Raw genomic sequence first — 21,651 nt, forward strand, 5'->3', positions numbered from 1 at the left:
ATAACTTCATAATAAAGTGAAATTAAATATTCTCTATGCGTCTCTTTAGAAAAAGGTGGAGTATGGGCACCCGGCCACATCCAAAATAATACCATGTGCATGAAATTTTCCACAGGAGAGGAAGCCCCGACCTGAAAAAAAAAAATACATTGGAGAAATAAGCTTTTTTTTTTCGTTTAATTAGGAATGCCAACTAGGGTTTTGCAATCGGTACAAGGACTGATGAATATTATTATTATTATAGTACTAATAGTGACTAGTAAATCGTACGTCGAAATCTCTAGTAAGGGAAAGTGATTTAGTGAGAGCTGCCTTGTTTCCTGTGTAGCTCTGGTATAGTTTGCTGTTTGCGGAGGAGGGAGCATTGCCAGTATACACGGTGAAAGCAATTCATCTGTAATCTCTTTTCTCTTTCCCCGTTGGAGTTCTATTCATATTCTAATCACAGATTTTCCTTCCTAAAAAAAAACAAAAAAACAGCCACTTTATCATCGCCCCAAAGCCCTGGCTTTTCACTTCTAACATCGAATTCCAAGTCTTAAAAAAAAACCTCTGCTACCTTCAAAAATGTGCCAAACCGAGATTATCACCTGCCACAAAGACCCGGGAGAAGAAGTCCCCGGAATCTCAAAAACATTTCTCAAAGTTTGTAAATAGAACTTTTCACTCTTTTTACTTTTGTACTTTTTATGTTGCATTTTGCTGTATACTTGTAATGTGCAGATATTCGGCGCCCGGCGTGAATTATTACATTTTCGGCACTTTTTTTTTTTGTCTTATTAATGGCAGCGAGTATCCGGTGATACAGGGTTTTTTTTAGTGTTGATTTGTGTAGGGCAAACATGGCTTTATGGAAAGAAGGCAAGGACGAGTCTGTGGAAGTATAAGTAATAAAAAAAGAGGTTTTATAATAGAAAAAGAGGGGGGTTGAAGTGCTGGGATTGCGTAGATTTAAGCCCCCCTTTTTAGAGCAAAGTCTTTATTATTCAAAACAGCACCACAATGGGCTTCACAGAGAGCCTTGCCACATCCCCATCTGACTACCAGCCATTCATCAGGCAGCCTGGCCTATCAATGACATGTCTCCCATCAGGGCTCTTATAAAATGATGCTTTTTCTCATGCAACATCAGCAAACATTGTGACTGGTCTGTCTCTGCCCTGCTGGATTTACCAAGTGTTCATTCTCACTCCTTGCTTCCTTCACTTGAGATAGGGGGTCTCACATCCCCTAGGATTTTGGTCTTCTGTTCTGCCCATGGGAAGATCATGCATTGTGGGTTATTGGAGGAACCAGACATGGATTCCACAGGTTAGTGAAAGTTTGGGCTTAGTTAACCAGTTGCGCTCCGGGGCTACTTTCATTACCCACTTTTCCTGGGAAACTTTTTTTTTTTCAATATTGTTTTTTGAATTATTAAAAAAAAATACTTGAAGGCATGTATAAAACCCAACTAATACCAGCTTACCAGGGGGCACGTGGTGGCTAGGGTATACTAGAATTTATTTTTATATTATATTATATTTTATATATATATATATACATATATATATATATATATACATACAATTCTTAAATAAAAAAAATTATATGTATAAATAAAATAAATAATTATATTTGTATATAAAATAATTAGATATGTATATAAATAATATATATATATAAAATTGAATAATACAAAATAAATATATATGTATATATAAAATAATAAAATATATACATAATGGTATATTTTTTATATATATTTATTTATATAGTTATCTTTATATATATATTTATATATTTAAATAAAGATATAAAAAAGATATAAAAATATACATATATATAATGTGTGTGTGTAAAAAAAAAATATATATATATGTAAAAAAAAAAATATATATATTTATATATATATATATTTTTTATTTATTTATTTTATCTTTTCTCTAAAATGTATTTCTACAGTAATGCCTATAAACTTTTTTGTGGATCCTGGCGGACAATTTTGTGAAACATGTTGGTATTCTATGAATTACTTTTTACAGTAACGGCTGTAAACTTTTTTAGATCCTTGTATATATTAATGAAATAGTTAAGCCATTTTTTAAGTTATTATTATTGTTTAGTAGTAACTTTTTTTTAACTTTTTCATCTTAATCCACCTGTTGCCTGGGATCAATCCTCTTTCGTTGGATATAATTGGAATAGAAATATATAGTAAATTTAAAAAAGGAATTGAAAAGAGATATATTTTTATACCGTATAGAATCTAAAATTACCATTTAATATTTAATGTTAAATCATTTATTTGTACTAGTGGTTATGGTTAATATCTGATATTGATAAGCTACCCTCCCCCCAATAGTTATATATTTCTTATTATCCCTGTGCTACTAGTTTAATAGCTATATCAAGTGTACTTAGAAGAATATGTAAAGTATTACATTAACGTTGCTGACATATTATATTTTCCCCCCAATTTTACAATTTTTTGAAGAAAGAATCCCATCTATACTTACAATGACCCAGTGAAAAGTCCATACACTTTCATGCCATTCACCACCCCACATCCACAGTGACCCTATAGACTTGCACTACAAACCTAAATACAGAGTTTTGAGCCTTTGATAGTTTTTTTTCCCCAATTATGGACGACTCATTTTTTACTCTTCCTTCTACGAATACTTAAAAACTAACAAAAATATATACAGTGCTGGCCAAAAGTATTGGCACCCCTGCAATTCTGTCAGATAATACTCAGTTACTTCCTGAAAATGATTGCAATCACAAATTCTTTGGTATTATTATCTTCATTTAATTTGTCTTCAATGAAAAAAACACAAAAAGAATTGTCCTAAAGCCAAATTGGATATAATTCCACACCAAACCTAAAAATGGGGGTGGACAAAAGTATTGGCACCCTTTGAAAAATCATGTGATGCGTCTCTAATTCGTGTAATTAACAGCACCTGTAACTTACCTGAAGCACCTAACAGGTGTTGGCAATAACTAAATCACACTTGCAGCCAGTTAACATGGATTAAAGTTGACTCAACCTCTGTCCTGTGTCCTTGTGTGTACCACATTAAGCATGGAGAAAAGAAAGAAGACCAAAGAACTGTCTGAGGACTTGAGAAACCAAATTGTGAGGAAGCATGAGCAATCTCAAGGCTACAAGTCCATCTCCAAAGACCTGAATGTTCCTGTGTCTTCCGTGTGCAGTGTCATCAAGAAGTTTAAAGCCCATGGCACTGTGGCTAACCTCCCTAGATGTGGATGGAAAAGAAAAATTGACGAGAGATTTCAACGCAAGATTGTGCAGATGGTGGATAAAGAACCTCGACTAACATCCAAACAAGTTCAAGCTGCCCTGCAGTCCGAGGGTACAACAGTGTCAACCCGTACTATCTGTCGACGTCTGAATGAAAAGGGACTGTATGGTAGGATACCCAGGAAGACCCCACTTCTTACCCTGAGACATTAAAAAGCCAGGCTGGAGTTTGCCAAAACTTACCTGAGAAAGCCTAAAACGTTTTGGAAGAATGTTCTCTGGTCAGATGAGACAAAAGTAGAACTTTTTGGGAAAAAGCATCAACATAGAGTGTACAGGAAAAAAAAGAGGCATTCAAAGAAAAGAACATGGTCCCTACAGTCAAACATGGTGGAGGTTCCCTGATGTTTTGGGGTTGCTTTGCTGCCTCTGGCACTGGACTGCTTGACCGTGTGCATGGCATTATGAAGTCTGAAGACTACCAACAAATTTTGCAGCATAATGTAGGGCCCAGTGTGAGAAAGCTGGGTCTCTCTCAGAGGTCATGGGTCTTCCAGCAGGACAATGACCCAAAACACACTTCCAAAAGCACTATAAAATGGTTTGAGAGAAAGCACTGGAGACTTCTAAGGTGGCCAGCAATGAGTCCAGACCTAAATCCCATAGAACACCTGTGGAGAGATCTCAAAATGGCAGTTTGGAGAAGGCACCCTACCAATATCAGGGACCTGGAGCAGTTTGCCAAAGAAGAATGGTCTACAATTCCAGCAGAGCATTGTAAGAAACTCATTGATGGTTACCGAAAGCGGTTGTTCGCAGTTATTTTGGCTAAAGGTTGTGCAACCAAGTATTAGGCTGACGGTGCCAATACTTTTGTCTGGCCCATTTTTGGAGTTTTGTGTGAAATGATCAATGATTTGATTTTTGCTTCATTCTCTTTTGTGTTTTTTCCTTGCAAGCAAATTAAATGAAGATAATAATACCAAAGAATTTGTGATTGCAATCATTTTCAGGAAGAAACTGAGCATTATCTGACAGAATTGCAGGGGTGCCAATACTTTTGACCAGCACTGTATATATATATATATATATATATATATATATATATATATATATATATATATATATATACACACCTGACTGTAGACTGAAAGAAAAGCCGATATATATTTTTTGGGGGGAGTAAAGTACTAATTTAAACAAAAAGTCAACTTTTTGAACATCTACTGTATCTACAGAATATATATATGGTATATATAATCTGTAGATAGGTGTTCAAAAAGTTGACTTGTACACACACTTATATATATTTACTCACAGATAAACATGCTCTATTCGCATGTGTGTGTGTAGATATATATCTACACACGCACATATATATATACACATATATACACACATATATATATACACATATATACACACACACACATATATATGTATATATATATATACACACAATAAGGCTAATCTTGAGTATATTCACATTTTTGGGTGAGCACTTTAGGCCTTTTTGGGGCGCTCTCATAAAGTAATGGAAGCAACAAGTGCTGGTGCTCTCCTTCTCCCTGTGACGGGGCACAGTAGGCGGCCATCGGTATAATCTGTTTAATGACTTTCTTTAGATCACTATATTTCATTGTACGGCTCATCCTTTTCCCGTCTGATAATTATTCAGCCGAATGGTAATTTCACAGCTGCGGTCGGTGACTTCGCTCCTTACAAAAAGTTTCACACAAAGTCGTCCCTCCAATGTGTTTACTGTTCAGAACATTTATGGAAAAGAATAATAAAATCTGAAAAAAATAAAATCTGGGTTTTTTTGTTTTTGCTTTTTTTAGATAAAAGTGGGTAATTAAAAAAAAAAGTAATTTACTCATAAGCCAAAATATTCCATTTTTATGCATTTTTTTGTACATTTTTTTATCATTTCTACCTATCTATATCTATTTCTTATGTTTTCTTTCCTTTTTTAATCTTTTTTTCTTTCCTTTTTTTTGTCTTTTCTTTTTTTCTGCCAAAGACTTTAATTTCCATAACAAAATGGAAAACACACATAGTTATAGGTTGAAAAAAAAAGACAAAAGTCAATCAAGTTCATCCTTTCTTAGAATGAAATTCTTATTTTTTTTTTCATTAAAAAAATTTGATTTATCAAACTTTAAATATGTGGATTATATTTTTTGGAATTAAGATAAAAAAAATAATAATAAAATAAGTCAAAATAAACTCGGCAGGGTCACACAGCGCAGCGTTTATATTTATCATCGGACAATGTTGGGTGATGGTAAGAAGGCAATTCGGAGAAGTTTTGGAAGCGGTGGGTAAAGTTTGCCGGGGCCCGTTACTATAGCAATTGTCCCTTGGCCTGTTGTCATGGACACCACTGTGGAGGAAAGAGATCCGCGACAGCAGAATATTCTGAGTTAGCAGTTCTGTGCGGAGGATCACCAGGCGAGCTGTTCTGTGAGAAATAAAAAACAACAAAAGGGATTCAGCTGAGCATGCGTGTCCTCACATAATGCCGGATTCCTGCGGACCGGAAAGAAAGCGCAAGAGGCTGATAATACACAAATCACCGCCGGCCATCCCAGCAATCCTCTGTGCCATCTACCGGGATCACTCACCCCCACCATCTATGTATTTCATATCTATCTATCATCTATCTATCATCTATTATCTATCTATTATCTATCATCTATCTATCATCTATCTATTATCTATCTATCTATCATTTATCTATCATCTATCTATCATCTATCTATCTATTATCTATCTATTATCTATCTATCATCTATCTATCTATCTATTATCTATCTATTATCTATCTATTATCTATCCATTATCTATCTAGTATCTATCTATTATCTATCTATCATCTATCTATCTATCATTTATTATCTATCTATCTATTATCTATCTATCATCTATCTATCATCTATCTATCATCTATCTATCTATTATCTATCTATCATCTATTATCTATCTATCTATTATCTATCTATCTATCTATTATCTATCTATCTATCTATCATCTATCTATTATCTTTCTATCTATTATCTATCATCTATCTATTATCTATCTATTATCTATCTTTCATCTATCTATCATCTATCATCTATCAATTATCTATCTATCTATTATCTATCTATCATATATCTATCTATCATCTATCTATTATCTATCTATTATTTATCTATCATCTATCTATTATCTATCTATCATCTATTATCTATCTATCTATCTATTATCTATCTATCTATCTATTATCTATCTATTATCTATCATCTATCTATCTATCATCTATTATCTATCTATCATCTATCTATCATCTATCTATCATCTATCATCTATCAATTATCTATCTATCTATTATCTATCTATCATCTATCTATCATATATCTATCTATCATCTATCATATATCTATCTATCTATCATCTATCTATTATCTATCTATCATCTATCTATTATCTATCTATCTATTATCTATCTATCATCTATCTATCATCTATCTATCTATCATCTATCTATCTATCATCTATTATCTATCTATTATCTATCATCTATCTATCTATCATCTATCTATCTATCTATCTATCATCTATCTATCATCTATCTATCATCTATCTATCTATCATCTATCTATCTATCATCTATCTATCTATCTATTATCTATCTATCATCTATCTATATATCTATCTATCTATTATCTATCTATCTATCTATCTATCATCTATCTATCTATCTATCATCTATCTATCTATCTATCATCTATCTATATATCTATCTATCTATCTATTATCTATCTATCATCTATCTATCATCTATCTATTATCTATCATCTATCTTTCATCTATCTATCTATCATCTATCTATCTATCATCTATCTATCTGTCTAGGATATATTTTATAAATAAGAAATCCCTCCGTTAGTAATTTGATTGTAGCTCACAGACGGCAAAGAACTAAACTCAGTTTCTCGTCGTCATTTTTCCTTCCGCATACACCTAAATAGTTCTCCTGTGAGCTACGTACCCCATCAGCCTTGGTCATTAGGTAATTTGCTTTTGTACAGAAGTTTTTATTGTCCGGTTATTAAACAAAATCAAACTGGCACCACAAGTTCTCTGAACCTAAAATCTAATCAATTCGGTTATTTCAGATTTTATAGGTTTTATAGTGTTAGCTCGGCAGCTCATAAATACGTTATCACATATGTGTCACCCCCAAAGCGTTAAAAAACCCTAAAATCTCAGTTTATGATTTGACATGACACACAGAAGTTTAGACGTCAAACCATTTTTCTGTTCTCAAACATTGTTTAAAAAATAGTTCCCCCTTCCAGTAGTTTAAAGACCATAGGCCAACGGGATGTCCTCTGTCATCTACATCTTTTCCTATTATGATCACTAAAAGGAGAGCAAAATGTTTTTCCTTTTTTACATTTGATATAGTTGGTAATAATAATTAAATGATTGTGAATCGTTATAAAGTTCTGGTTGTAGCAAACTAAATGAAACTTCAACGATTTCCATATAGTCCACTAGCCGTGAAGATAAATTCTATCATAGCTGGTCTAATGTCGGCAATATACCTTCCAAACTCTCGGCATGGGCAATATGATGTTTTTGAAAAAATAAATGGCTTTTTTAATTTGCCCCTTTCTTACATTCAGATCATAAAGCACTATGCTAAGCACTATAGCATATGATCACCTCCTGTCTGCCCCATGTATCTTTCGCCTTCGTCTGGATCAATATGTTAGGTTATAGGTTAACCTCGATGGACTTAAGTCTACCTTAGACCTTATAACTATGAAACTATGAATGGGGTCTAGACCAATACTTAGACTGAAGGGGGCATAGCAGCCTCTGGCACCTTGTCTATTCACTTGAATGGGGCTGTGTTGCAGCTGGTGGATGGGAGCCCCACTGGGCAGAGAACCAAGGGGTCCTCAGTTACTTCCTTCTTGGGACTGCCGTCAGTGCCCGAAGCCAGACCCCGACAATCATGAAGTTATGGCGTACACTAAAGATACGATCTTAGGGTTTAAGAAATGGCAAGGCCAGTGTCAACTCTGAGTCATCTTTAGGGACCCCACACATAATAGATGGCAGCCGGCTGAACGATGGCTCGGGCAATTATTCAGCTATCTCTTTCGACTTTTCCAGAGTGCGCGCTCTTGTGTCCTCTATGAGAGCGGCTCCTCTGGCAGTGGATTATCTTGCAAAGAACAAAAGGATTGGCAGTCCAAAATCGAGTATGTTGGATCCTTATCTTCTCATGCATCACCTGTCAAGGGAGAGTTGGGAAGCCTCCATATGCATTAGACTGTCGACCGGATCCGTGGATATCAACATGTACGGTATGGAGGCTATTAAGATATCTTGTAAGGGCTATGCTTGCTACTTCGGCAGTCATGGACATTTTTCTAGCCCTATACCCTTTCCAGAGACTTGAGAGCTCTTGCTTCTTCTGTAGATGACCCTAGAAATTTAGACCATTCCATTATGAAAAAAATATTTACTGGGTGTCCAGTAATTGAGACCGCCATCAATCAGCATTAATAAGTCAGTAAACTTGGCAGCAAGTGTTCAATTCCCCTGCAGCTCCACCATAGGAGAAATTAAATGTTACACAAGTCTTATTAAAATAGACAGTAATTGTGCGTGGATCTGGGTCCTCCAGAGTGAGAAATCCCAATGTCATTTGCAAGTTTTCCTCTAGAAATAGTAGGTACAGTTGTATGATATGTTTTTAATTGGCGAGATGTGTAGATTACAGATGAAGGCTTTCGAGACAACTTAGATCTTACCCTCAGTCTTCCTCTTAGTAAACTCTTATTTTGCGTCTTCAGCTACAGTATTTTTTTGCATCTGTTTCATACTTCTTGTTGCTTGAACCTTGTATCATAGTTGTCCATTTTTAAAAAATATAACTTGGAAAGGGCAGGAAGGAGAGATGTTGGCTTGTGATAGAGGAGCAAGAGCCCGGTGATGAATGTCATCGGTCATTTTTCTTTATTAATGGCCTTCGGCTTGAACTCGAGCCATGGCGACTCGATGGATGAACGCTGGGTAGGAAGAGTGATCTGGTGCAAGCCTAGATTGGTCCACCAGGGTCTTCGCCGCCGTTATCTTGATAGTATCAAGTCATCGGGTTGCTGGTCTTCCTCTCCACCTTGTTCCTTCTTCCGACCATAATGTCCTTCTCCAGTGATTGCTCTCTTATGATGTGTCCAAAGTAGGCAAGTCGTAGCTTGGTGATCCTTGCTTTGAGTGACATGTCTGACTTGATTTGGTCCAATATTGATTTGTTTGTTCTTCTCACCATCCATGGTGCTGATAACATCCTTCTCCAGCACCACATTTCGAAGGCGTCGATTCTGTTGTCTTGCTTTTTTATCGTCCAAGTTTTGCATCACAGAAGAGACCAAACTATGTACGAGCCGTGTCTTTGTTGCCAGGGAAATGTTCTTTGTGTACCCCTTTTCCTGTTCTTTATGTCCATGGTGTTTGTCAGCCTGTTCTCTCTCCCTTTTGCTTGCCCGGTAGTTCCCGAAAACTGAAATTCCAAGCTCCAGAGTGGATGGAGGAGGTGCCAGTTGCTAGCATGGGCCTGACACTGATGCTGTGTTGAGCTTCATAGTGTTCGATGGGTGCTGTGGTGCTGGAAGAGGAGAATATTTAAGAAAAAGGAGCACACTAAAGCAGTGAGCGGCAGTGGCCACATGGCTGGACAGGGAAACCTGCTGATTGTTCTGAGAGCAGCTGGACTAGTATAAGGCACGTAAACAGCCTGTGACCTAACAGAACTCCCTTGAGGATCGAAGCTGTGCAAAAGGAGAGAGAACTTGCCTGGTTAAAAGCTGCCACTGTGGACAACTCTTCCTGTATAGTCCCATAACGAGAGTGTGCTCATGGGGCAACTAGGACTACATCCTCAATATTTTTCCTATGGCCCTTAAGTAGTCCCATTTGTTATCGGAACTTGGACTTTTATTGGTTACTGTTTGGCTTGGGAATATTTTCTGGTTGTCCGCACAGAAATATAGAAAATATGGAAAACCTTAAGCATTACAGCCGGTAAATCACACTAAATGGGAGATAGAAGACTAAGAGTGATAATTACACCTTCTAAGTAGAGAGGAGTAACTAGAAAGTAAGATGTTGACACGGGTGTACATAGTCAAAAATCTCTAATTTTCATAAATTTTGGGGGGGTTCTCAACTGCTCTTTTTTTAACAGCAGATCTTAGATAAATAAATTATCAGACATGTTGGATTTTAACATGCCTGATCCTTTGGCCAATCTTCACCTGAGGAAAAATTCCCTCCCGACTCTGAAACCAGCAGTCAGAATAAATCCCTGTATCAACTTACTATTTTATTCTATTTTTAAGTATATGCTGAAATCTGCCTGGTATCTAGAAATGCATCCAGTCCCCGCTTGAACTGGTTTAGTGAATCCGACATTACCGTCTCCTCACTCAGTGAATTCCATATTCTCACTGCTCTTACCGTAAAGAACCCCTTCCTATGCTGGTGCTGAAACCTTTTCTCTTCCAGTCTTAGTGAATGCCCTCTTGTTACCGTAATATCCCTCCTTTTGAACAAATCCCGGGCAAGGTCTCTATACTGTCCCCTAACATATTTGTACACATTTATTATGTCCCCCTCAACCTTCTCTTTTCCAGGCTGAATAGTCCTAGTTTTGCCAACCTCTCTGGGTATTGCAGTCCCTCCGTTCCCTTTATTAATTTTGTTGTCCTCCTTTGTACCTTTTCAAGCTCATTTATATCCTTTCTATATATTGGGGCCCATAACTGAGCACAGTATTCCAAGTGTGGTCTGACCAGTGCTTTGTACAGTGGAAGAACAATGTTCTCATCCTTTGCAGCTATACCTCTTCTGATACATCCCATTACCCTGTTTGCCCTTACAGCAGCGGCCTGACTTTGGGCACTCCAATTTAGTTTGCTATCAATCAAGATGCCCAAGTCCTTCTCCATCTCTGAATTCCCCAATGATTTCCCATTCAGTGAGTACTGGTGACTTCCATTTTTCCTTCCATTTCTCCTCGTTAAACCTCATTTGCCATTTAATGCTCCACCTACCCAGTTTATCCAAATCCCTCTGTAGGTCTGCACTGTCCTCTTTTGTATTAATTGTTTTACATAACTTTGTGTCATCTGCAAATATTGATATTTTACTATTTATCCCGTTGACTATGTCGTTAATAAAGATATTAAATAACATTGGGCCTAGTACAGACCCCTGTGGTACCCCACTAGTGACGCTTACCCAATCTGAGTATATTCCATTTATAACCACCCTCTGCCTTCTATCCTTTAGCCAGTTAGCTACCCACTTGCAGACATTTTCCCCCAGCCCCATCATTCTCATTTTGTATACCAACCTATTATGTGGCACGCTATCGAACGCTTTTGAGAAGTCGAGATACACGACATCCACTGGTTCCCCCTGATCTACTCGAGAGCTAACCTCCTCGTAGAAGTCAATCAGGTTTGTTTGGCAGGAGCGATTCCTCATGAATCCATGTTGGTTCAGGGTTAATAGATTATTAGCATCAAGATGCTCCATAATTTCCTCATTAATAAAGCCTTCAAAAATTTTGCCCACAACGGACGTCAGACTCACCGGCCGATAGTTTCCGGCGTCACTTTTTTGCTCCCTTTTTGAATATTGGCACTACATTCGCCTGTCGCCAATCAAGTGGCACAGACCCAGTCTCAACAGAGTCCTTAAATATAAGATATAACGGTCTGTCTATCACATTACTTAGTTCCCTTAGTACCCGTGGGTGTATGCCATCAGGTCCTGGTGATTTGTTTATTTTAATGTTACTGAGGCGTTTCTGTACCCCAGCTTGGGTTAGATTTGTCATACTTAGTGGAGGATTAAGCTTGTCCCTTCTCATTTCGCCTGTTAGTTCTTTTTCCTTTGTGAAAGTTGACAAAAAAAATTTATTTAATAGATTAGCTTTATCCTCATCTTTCTCTATGATTTTGCCTTCATCACTTTTTATCGGTCCAATATTATCCGATTTAATCCTTTTACTATTTATATACGTAAAGAACAGTTTGGGATTTGATCTACTTTCCCTAGCAATACGTCTCTCTGTTTCCTCCTTCGCTATTTTTATTTGTTTTTTACAGGTTCTCGTTTTTTCCTTGTAACACATTAGTGCCTCCTTACTGTTTTCCTGTTTTAATCTCTTGAATGCCTCTTTTTTGCTATTTAACGCCCCTTTTACGTTCTTGTTCAACCATATTGGTTTCCTCTTATTTCTGGCCCTTTTATTTCCATACGGTATATATCTCTCGCTCTGAGTATTCAGAATTCTTTTGAAGGTTTCCCATTTACTATTCGTATTCCATTGATTAAGAACTTTGTCCCAGTCAATAAGTTGAAGGTTTTCTATCAGCTGATCAAACTTCGCCCTCCTAAAGTTTAATGTTTTAGTTGTTCCCTTATTGATCATCCTACTGAAGGGTATTTTGAAATTGATAATATTATGGTCGCTATTACCTAGGTGCCCCCCTATCTGTACCTCAGTTATTCTATCAGGCCTATTAGTCAATATTAAGTCCAACACGGCCTTCCCTCTCGTTGGTTCCTGCACTAGTTGGGAGAGATAATTATCCTTAATATTTGTCAAGAACCTTTTTCCTTTCTGAGATCTACAGGTTTCTGTTTCCCAGTCAATATCCGGGTAGTTGAAATCCCCCATTACAATCACTTCATTATTTTTTGCTACTTTGTCTATTTGTCCTAATAGCAGTTTCTCATTCTCCTCTGTTATATTGGGTGGCTTATAGCAGACCCCCAGTAATATTTTATTATCATTTTTAGTTCCCTCTATCTCTACCCACATGGACTCGACCCCCTCTTCTCCCTCTCCTATATCTTCCCTTAGTCTGGGCTTTAGATATGACTTTACATATAAGCAGACTCCTCCGCCTTTCCCCTGTTTCCGGTCCCTTCTAAATAAACTATAATCTAATAAATTTACCGCCAAGTCGTAGCTATCGTCTAGCCAAGTCTCTGTTATACCTACGATGTCATACCTCTCCTCCGATATAAGCGCCCGTAGCTCATCCGCCTTATTGGTCAGGCTTCTTGCGTTGGTCAGCATGCAAGATAAAATTTTGGGGTTATTTAGCATCCTACTCTTCTCTAATGTTCTAACTGTGCTATCCCCACCCCCCTCTCCACCCTCATTATATTCACTTATCCCCTTCCCCCTTGCTTGCCTCACATCCCACCTATTTCCTTGGTTTCCCCCCCCCGTCTCTAGTTTAAATACCCCTCCAACCAAATAGCCATCTTCTTCCCCAGCACGGCTGCACCCTCCCCATTGAGGTGCAGCCCGTCCCTACGGTAGAGCCTGTAGCCGACCGCGAAGTCGGCCCAGTTATCCATGAACCCAATCCCTTCTGCCTTACACCAACTCTTTAGCCACTTATTCACCTCCCTCACCTCCCGTTGGCGCTCCTGTGTGGCTCACGGGATTGGTAGTATTTCTGAGAAAACTACCTTGGAGGTCCTTGCCCTAAGCTTCCTACCTAGATCCCTGAAATCATTTTTAAGGACCCTCCATCTACCACTCACTTTGTCATTGGTGCCAATGTGGACCATGACCGCTGGGTCTTCGCCAGCCCCTCCCAGTAACCTGTCAACCCGATCCGCGATGTGCCGGACTCGAGCGCCAGGGAGGCAGCACACCGTTCGGCAATCCCGGTCTTTGTGACAGATTGCCCTGGCTGTCACCCTAATAATAGAGTCACCCACTACCAGGACCTGTCTAGCCTGCCCTACACTTCCCCCCTCCCCCTCATTACTGGAGCATACACTCCCCCGGCGGTCAGAGGATCTGTCGTGCTCCAATAATGCCGGTTCTGAACCAGCCTTCCTATACTTCTTCCCTCTATCCCTTCTAACTGTTACCCAGCTCCCTGCCTGTTCAGCCTGCACTTCCCCACTATGCTCCACCCCCAGTGTTGACCCATTGAGTGTCTGCTCGGTGAGCAGCAAAGTCCGTTCCATGTTGTCGATGCTCCTCAGTACCGCTATCTGAGCACTTAGATCCAGGATTTGGGCTTCCAAGTGCACGATATGCTCACATCTCTCGCAGCGGTATGGATCCCTGAGCGGTAGCTCAGGGAATGCATACATTGCGCAAGATGTACACTGCACGGCTCCGGCCAACATGGACGTCATTCTAAATATGGGGATACAGTCATTATATATGTACAAGTACAAAACACAATTATTTTTATATAGGTGTATGGACGGGGATCAATTAGGGATGTTCAAGTGTATTGATTAGATATCGGCGCGGGATCAGTTAAGTATGGACGGGGGATCAATTAAGTATCAATTAAGTATGGACGGGGAAATCAGCTGAGTGGGTCAGGTGGATTAATTAAGTATGGACGGTGTGTCAATTAACTATGGACTGGGGATCAATAAGTATGGACAGGGGAAATAATTAATTGTGGACTAGGGAATCAATCAATTAATTATGGTCTGGGGGTTAATTAAATAGGATAAGGGGTAAAGCAAATAAATAGGTATGGACGGTGGGTTAATTAACTAAGGACTGGGGATCACTAAGTATCAATAATATCAATAAATATGGACTGGGGAAATAATTAATTGTGGACTGGGAAATCAATCAATTAATTATGGACAGGGGTTAATTAAATATGGCGGGGATAAGGCAAATAGATAGGGACTGGGGATCAGTAAAAGTGGACAAGGGGAATCTATTAAATAGGACAAGGGGGATCAATCGATTATGGACTGGGGGGGTCAATCAGTTAAATGTGGTCAGGGGGATCACTTTAATATGGACGGGGGGTGGTCGGGGATCAATTAAATGAGGACGGGGGGTCAATTTAAATGTGGTCAGGGGGATCAGTTAAATATGGATGGGGGGTGATCAGGGGGAACAATTTAAATATGGACGGGGGTGATCAATTAAATATGGACTGGGGAATACAATACAATTACAATACAGATACAAATATAATACAGTACAGCACACACTGGGTTCAGTAGGGCCTCCTGCCCCTCACTCACCTCCTCTAGGGACGCTGCACGCTATCACAGCGCGCTCGTCCCTCCGGTCGCCTCTTACCGGTCCTCCTGGTCACCACCACTTGGCGCCCTCCGCCGGCCGGCGCTGCACGCTGTCACAGCGCTCTCTAGCGCTCGTCCCTCCGGTCGCCTCCGGTCCACTCGGTCACCTCCGCCTGGCTCCCTCGCCGGAGGGCCGCGAGCATAGTCAGACCACGCCGCACACCGCTCACCACAGCCCACGTGCACACTCCCCGCGCGGTCCGACTTCCGGTCCCGCTGCTTCCTGCTTCCGGTCACCGCTCTGCGCTGCTCAGCATAGTAAGGCACTTCCCTAACACCATGTGATGTGACGGGTCACGCGACCGCTGACGTTGGCAGGCCATCAGAAGGTAATTATATATTTATTTTTTATTTTTTACCATTCTTTTACGGTCACACTATATAAATCCATGCCGGCTGCATGGATTTATATAGTGTGACCAAGTTGTCAAGCACTTTCCAAGTGATGCTAAAATCGCTTGTCAACCCACATGCGGAATTGCAAGTGAAGAACGCTTCACATCCGCATGTCCCTGGCAAGAAAACCGCATGTAAAATCCGCATGTTCAATTCGCATGCACAATCCGCATGCGTTTTTTCCTGCCAGGGAGATGCAGAAACGCTAAAAAAAAATCCAAAGCATTTCTGCATCGTGGGCACATAACCTTACATTAATTGTATGACTCAATATTGAGCACACGTAGCCATCTATACACGACGGGAGGCCGCACGGCGCCATCTATACACGGCAGGAGGCTGCACGGCGCCATCTATACACAGCGGGAGGCCGCACGGCGCCATCTACACACATCAGGAGGCCACATGTAGCCATCTATACACAGCAGGAGGCCGCACGTAGCCATCTATACACAGCAGGAGGCCGCACATAGCCATCTATACACAGCGGGAGGCCGCACGTAGCCATCTATACACAGCAGGAGGCCGCACAGTGCCATCTATACACATCAGGAGGCCGCACAGCGCCATCTATACACAGCAGGAGGCCGCACAGCGCCATCTATACACAGCGGGAGGCCGCACGGCACCCCCCCAGAGACAGCGGGAGGCCGCACGCAGTCACGCACACACAAAGATATGCAGATATCTACATACACGCATAAACACATTTGAAGCACAAAAATACATATAAACAGACATCACCCAATGATATCTGCCTGCACACACACACACACACTCAATCACACATACACACACTCACTCTCACACACACACACTCTCTCACACACACACTCTCTCATACACACACACACTCTCACACACACACAGACACACACAGACTCACCATCCCCGGCTCCAGTCCTTTCCGGTGCAGCACTGCAGGCCGGGCGCGCACTGCGTGACGTCACAGCTAGGAGACACGGCCGCGCACAGGGCCGTGTCTCCTAGCTGTGACGCGACCGGGCCAGCACACAGGGAAGTTAACTGCTGCAGTGCTGGCCCGGCCGAAGAAGAAGCAGCGGCCGTGCGCCGCTACTGGGGGAGCGGTCCGGGGGCCCCCCCGCCACTGTCTGCCAGTATGTGTCGCAGCGCCGCACATATAATGAGGGCAATCCGGCCATAGACACCCCGGATTGCCCTCATTATAATCCGCCTATGGGCGCGATGACCGGGGGGGAGCGGAACCACCCGGCCGGCTCGGGGCACAAACCAAAAAAAACAAACACACACACAAAAAAAATTCCGGCGCCCTAGGCACGTGCCTACAAGTGCCTAAGGGCAAATACGGCCCTGCGCGGGGGTATGCCGCTGCCGATGAGCCTAGTTGCGCCGCTCTCATAGGGAATATGGGAGCGCTCTGCCGAACATTTGTTTATTGTAAGATGGCTGCTATTAGCCAGCCAAACAAGTTATCTAATGGGTATGAAGGACCTGGGGGGGCGGACATATCATTGGTGCTGTCTCACGGGGACCCAAGAAGTAAGGTGGGCTATTTCCACCTCCAAAGCAGGTGGAATTGTGCATTGTGTTGATCTATTGGAATGCAAAAGAGCTCATATACTGTTCTTGCACAGGGGTCCTCTACTGTTCGTGACTGCCAGTGGTGGTAGGTGAGGGGCTATGGTCCATACAAGACAACATTGCTGCCGATTTTCACACTTGCACTGTGGATTTCACCTCTTACAATGTAGCATGTTCCTCACTATCCATCTTCAGAATCGCACCTCTCTCCTGCCTCCTGGTTTCCCGTTTGCCGTGGGTCATTGGACTCCTGATAATTAACAGTTGACTGAGCTGCTGGCCAGAACCCTGTGGTCTCTGACACTTCAAACAGTAGCAGTTTTGCCCATGCAGAATTAGATGACTGATCCGGTCAGCTTGAGGGCAACCTCTAAAGCATAGATCTTGCAAGCGCTACTGTCCTTGACTAAGAGACCGGACACTTATAACAGCAGAGGTGGCCGAAAACATAAGTAAACAATGTGTAGTAAACTGTAGGATTTGAAAAAATCCCTCTGTTCTTGAGAATGGAGAAGATTCTTAATAACAGATAAATTGTATAGTTACTTGTTATTACAAGCCCTTTATAATTTTACCAATTTTACCAATTTAACATAGAATGTTAGAGTTGGAAGGGACCTCCAGGGTCATCGTGTCCAACCCCCTGCTCAATGCAGGATTCACTAAACCATCTCAGACAGATGTCTGTCCAGCCTCTGTTTGAAGACTTCCATTGAAGGAGAACTCACCACCTTTCGTGGCCGCCTGTTCCACTCATTGATCACCCTCACTGTCAAAAAGTTTTTTCTCTAATATCTAATCTGTATCTTCTTGCTTTCAGTTTCATTCCATTGCTTCTCGTGTCTGTGTGCAAATGAGAAGAAGGATGATCCCTCTATACTGTCTATACAGAAATTTGTAGACAGCTTATTAAGTCTCCTCTCTTTTGCAAGCTATATATTCCCAGATCCTTTACCCGTTCCTCGTAGGACATAGTTTGCAGTCCGCTCACCATCCTGGTAGCTCTTCTCTGAACTTGCTCCAGTTTTTCAATGTCTTTTTTTAAAAATGGGGTGTTCAGAACGGGACACAATATTCCATGATGAGACAATCCAGTTCAGTATAAAACTATGAATATTAAAAAAAAAAAAACTAATTCACTTATTGTCCATCTCCTAACCCTGCAACCATTTTTCTAATTCTTTTAACCATTGCCAGAGGTAAGAAGTGTACTATATTACATTAGCCTCGATAAAGGAGAGCCTAGGCCCTAGGGAGTTGCTTAAAAAAAACTTGTGCTAAGTACTCTAAATTTAGTATTTTGCTTCTGCAATAAAAAAAAAAGTGGAAACATTTCTTGTGCTCTGTTATCTAATATTTAAAGAGGTTATCTGGGACTGGTTAATTTTTTTTTTACTTTGGGGTTAAGAACTAACAGGCCAGTAGTTGCTATCTATCTGTTTGGTTCCAATCTCTGTCGGCACAGAGCGGTCACAAACCTGTCCACAGACGTAATTTCAACAGAGCAGCGGCTTCTCTTCTACTCTGCTCTGTTTATGGGGTGTGACTACCGACATCATGATGATTGACAGCCAGCTCCCCACTGCCTAACTGCGGAGCGTCGGCTGTCAATCAGCATGAGGTAGGCAGTCATGCCCCGTAAACAGAGCAAACTGGAAGAGCTATTCTGTTGACATTTAGCAGCTGAATCATTGGCAGGAGCAGTTGGTGACCGCTCTGAGCCAACGCCGGGTAGAACAGGCAGGTAGTTGGCAACTATTTGCCTATGAGTTTTTAGGCCCATAGTAAAAAAAAAAGAAGTAAAAAAGTAAATAAAATAGTCCTAGGCACAGGTAACTGGGGCCGGTAGAGTATATGTATTGGTGACCAGCGGAAGGCTGGATCAGTGTGTTAAGATACAGGGCTAGGGCAGATTAAATCTTTGCCCAAGTTGTAGGAAATTTACAGTCTCAAATTTTTCATTTCAGGTCGATTTACTTGAAAAAACTGTTGGAAGAGTTGAATTTATCTCAAAAGATATTCAAGAAAAGCAGCAAAGACACGACACTTCTATCAAGAATTGCGAAAAGGAACTGGATGTTGTTGGTGTCGTCCTTAAGAAGCTGCAGAAAGATCTGTCGAATGTCATCCAAGATGTAAAAGACCAAGGAGAACGGGATCTTGACCTCTTTGACAAAACCTTGCAGGAAAAATTTACAGAATGAAACCACTCAATAAACGATGATCAATCTGATCTTACCGAGGTACAGAAGTCAAGCCAGGAGGAAATTAACAATGTGAAGGCCAAAATAGCTTCTTTAGGAGACTTAAATGCAATTAACGAAGATGTGAAGGCCTTGAAGGATCTCGTCTCTCAATTAAAATCCTCATTTAAATCTAAAGAGTCGATTGGTTAATGAAAAATGCCTTAAATGTAAACTCTGTTACCGCAAACAGTAATGAAATTCAGATTCTCAAGAACGAACAGGAGAACTTAAAGAGAAATGTGGAGGAACAAATGGTGGTGGTAAAGAACATGATGGAGAAGACTATGAGCAATGAAGATTCGAGCCTGAAAGAAGAACTTGCCAAAGTCCTCAATGAATTTGAGCAAATTTCATCTTCCGTCAAAGAGATGGAGGGTAACTACATCTCAGCTAACAATGATTTACTTAAAGAAATTAAGACGAACAGAGATGGCATTGAGCTGAGATTAAAACCTCTGGAAGGTTCAGTGAAGGAGCTGAATAGTCAATCGTTTTCTCTAGGAACTTTACAGCCCAATTTCGAAGAACTCAACAGAAGATTGAATGCCGTAGAAGAAGGTATCACTGGGTTGAAGCCCCTTTCTTCGTCTGATGAACAAGGAAGCCCTGAAGGATCCGAAACCCTATTGACACTGAAAAAAACTCAACAAGCGTTATTCCAAGATGTAGATAAGCTAAAATCTTCCATTGCAGTCCTCCCGAGCGTGGCTTCTGATTTTGAAAAATTACAAGCAGATTTGAAAAGCGCCTTAGAAGGACACAAACAGCAGATTGATGGGCTGGAAACCGAATATGAGCAACAGGAGAGTAATTTGGGGTCTCCAGAGGCGGCACCCGGTATTGATAATTTAAGTTCCTCAGTTAAAAAGGCCTTAAAACATTCTCCCTCTCATTATTATAGATAGACTATGGCAGGATCATGGTATACGTCACACTCACCACGTTAGTGCGACGCACACTGCCAGACACAAGGAGCACAGCGCCGTCCGGAAATCAAGATATGAGGATCTGCTGCCCGGAACTGGAAAGTGATCCCCGACCTTCTTCGCCTTCTCATCCGCAGACCGCTGCCCCGATCCCGCTGCGTCCTTGGTGCACGGAGAAGCTCCTTTCTTCCTTTGCTTCACTTCACTCGTCATTATGGGATTTTCTTTAGCAATAAGTAAATCTATACAAATATCTTGTCCCTATAGGAATGACCATCCGGCTGCAACATCATCACAGCCGGATAACAGGGATCCTAAAAAAAAGAAGTTTTGAAAAAGTTTCGAAAGTTTACAAAGCGAGTGTAACTTGGAAAAAAAATGAGAAAACTGTGTTGCTATGATACAGAAAATGGCAGCTGTGGTTATTAACCCCCCCTCCCAGCCTCTGCTGCAGACAATCCCTCCCTGTCTATGTGGCAGCCAGACACAATCCACAGAGCAGCAGCTGGAGGCTGTGGGGACGGGGGAAGATTTGGACCAAACTTTCTTTCTTCGCGTTTGCAGCTCATATTAGATGTCTATATTGTTACATATTAATTTTCATAACATTTTTCACTTTCCTCATAACGCAATTCACGTCTCTCGACAAAATATGCAACAAAGGGTGAAGTCAACATCGTGATTAACAGGCGTACAATGTTATACAGCCATTAGTATGGCTGGCGGACCGGTATAACACACGACCTCACTGTTTAATACTTAATTCCTATGTTCTCCCGATAATACAGATGGTGTCTATGTTTTTTTATAGCTATGATTTCATTCAATGTGTCCTTTATGAATCTTGCCCTTAACAAAGATGGCCGCCAGGTAACCTCTGAGGGGGATGGGCCGTGACTGTAGTGGCGGAACTTTCGTTGACAGCCGCCTGCAGTGGTGGGAAGATTTTTTCGGGTGCACACTTAATCTCTTCCCATGGTTGCATCTAGTTTGGAGTTGATTATTTGTGGTCCTCAAACAATCAACTCCATTCTAGCTGATTCACCATTGAGCTGTCTAGTTTGGAGGTGATTTTTTGAGGCCTCATTTTATCAGCTCCAC

General features: G+C 40.7%; 1 pseudogene; it reads left to right on the forward strand.

Annotated features, from left to right (window-relative positions):
* The first annotated feature begins 1,032 nt into the window (after positions 1–1,032).
* LOC141164540 (cytoskeleton-associated protein 4-like) lies at positions 1,033–21,360 on the forward strand (annotated as a pseudogene).
* The last annotated feature ends 291 nt before the right edge of the window (positions 21,361–21,651 follow it).

The sequence above is a fragment of the Phyllobates terribilis genome, unplaced genomic scaffold (genome assembly GCF_046119375.1).
Source record: "Phyllobates terribilis strain yellow unplaced genomic scaffold, ASM4611937v1 Scaffold_10__3_contigs__length_209671492, whole genome shotgun sequence".
NCBI classification, from domain to species: Eukaryota; Metazoa; Chordata; class Amphibia; order Anura; family Dendrobatidae; genus Phyllobates; species Phyllobates terribilis.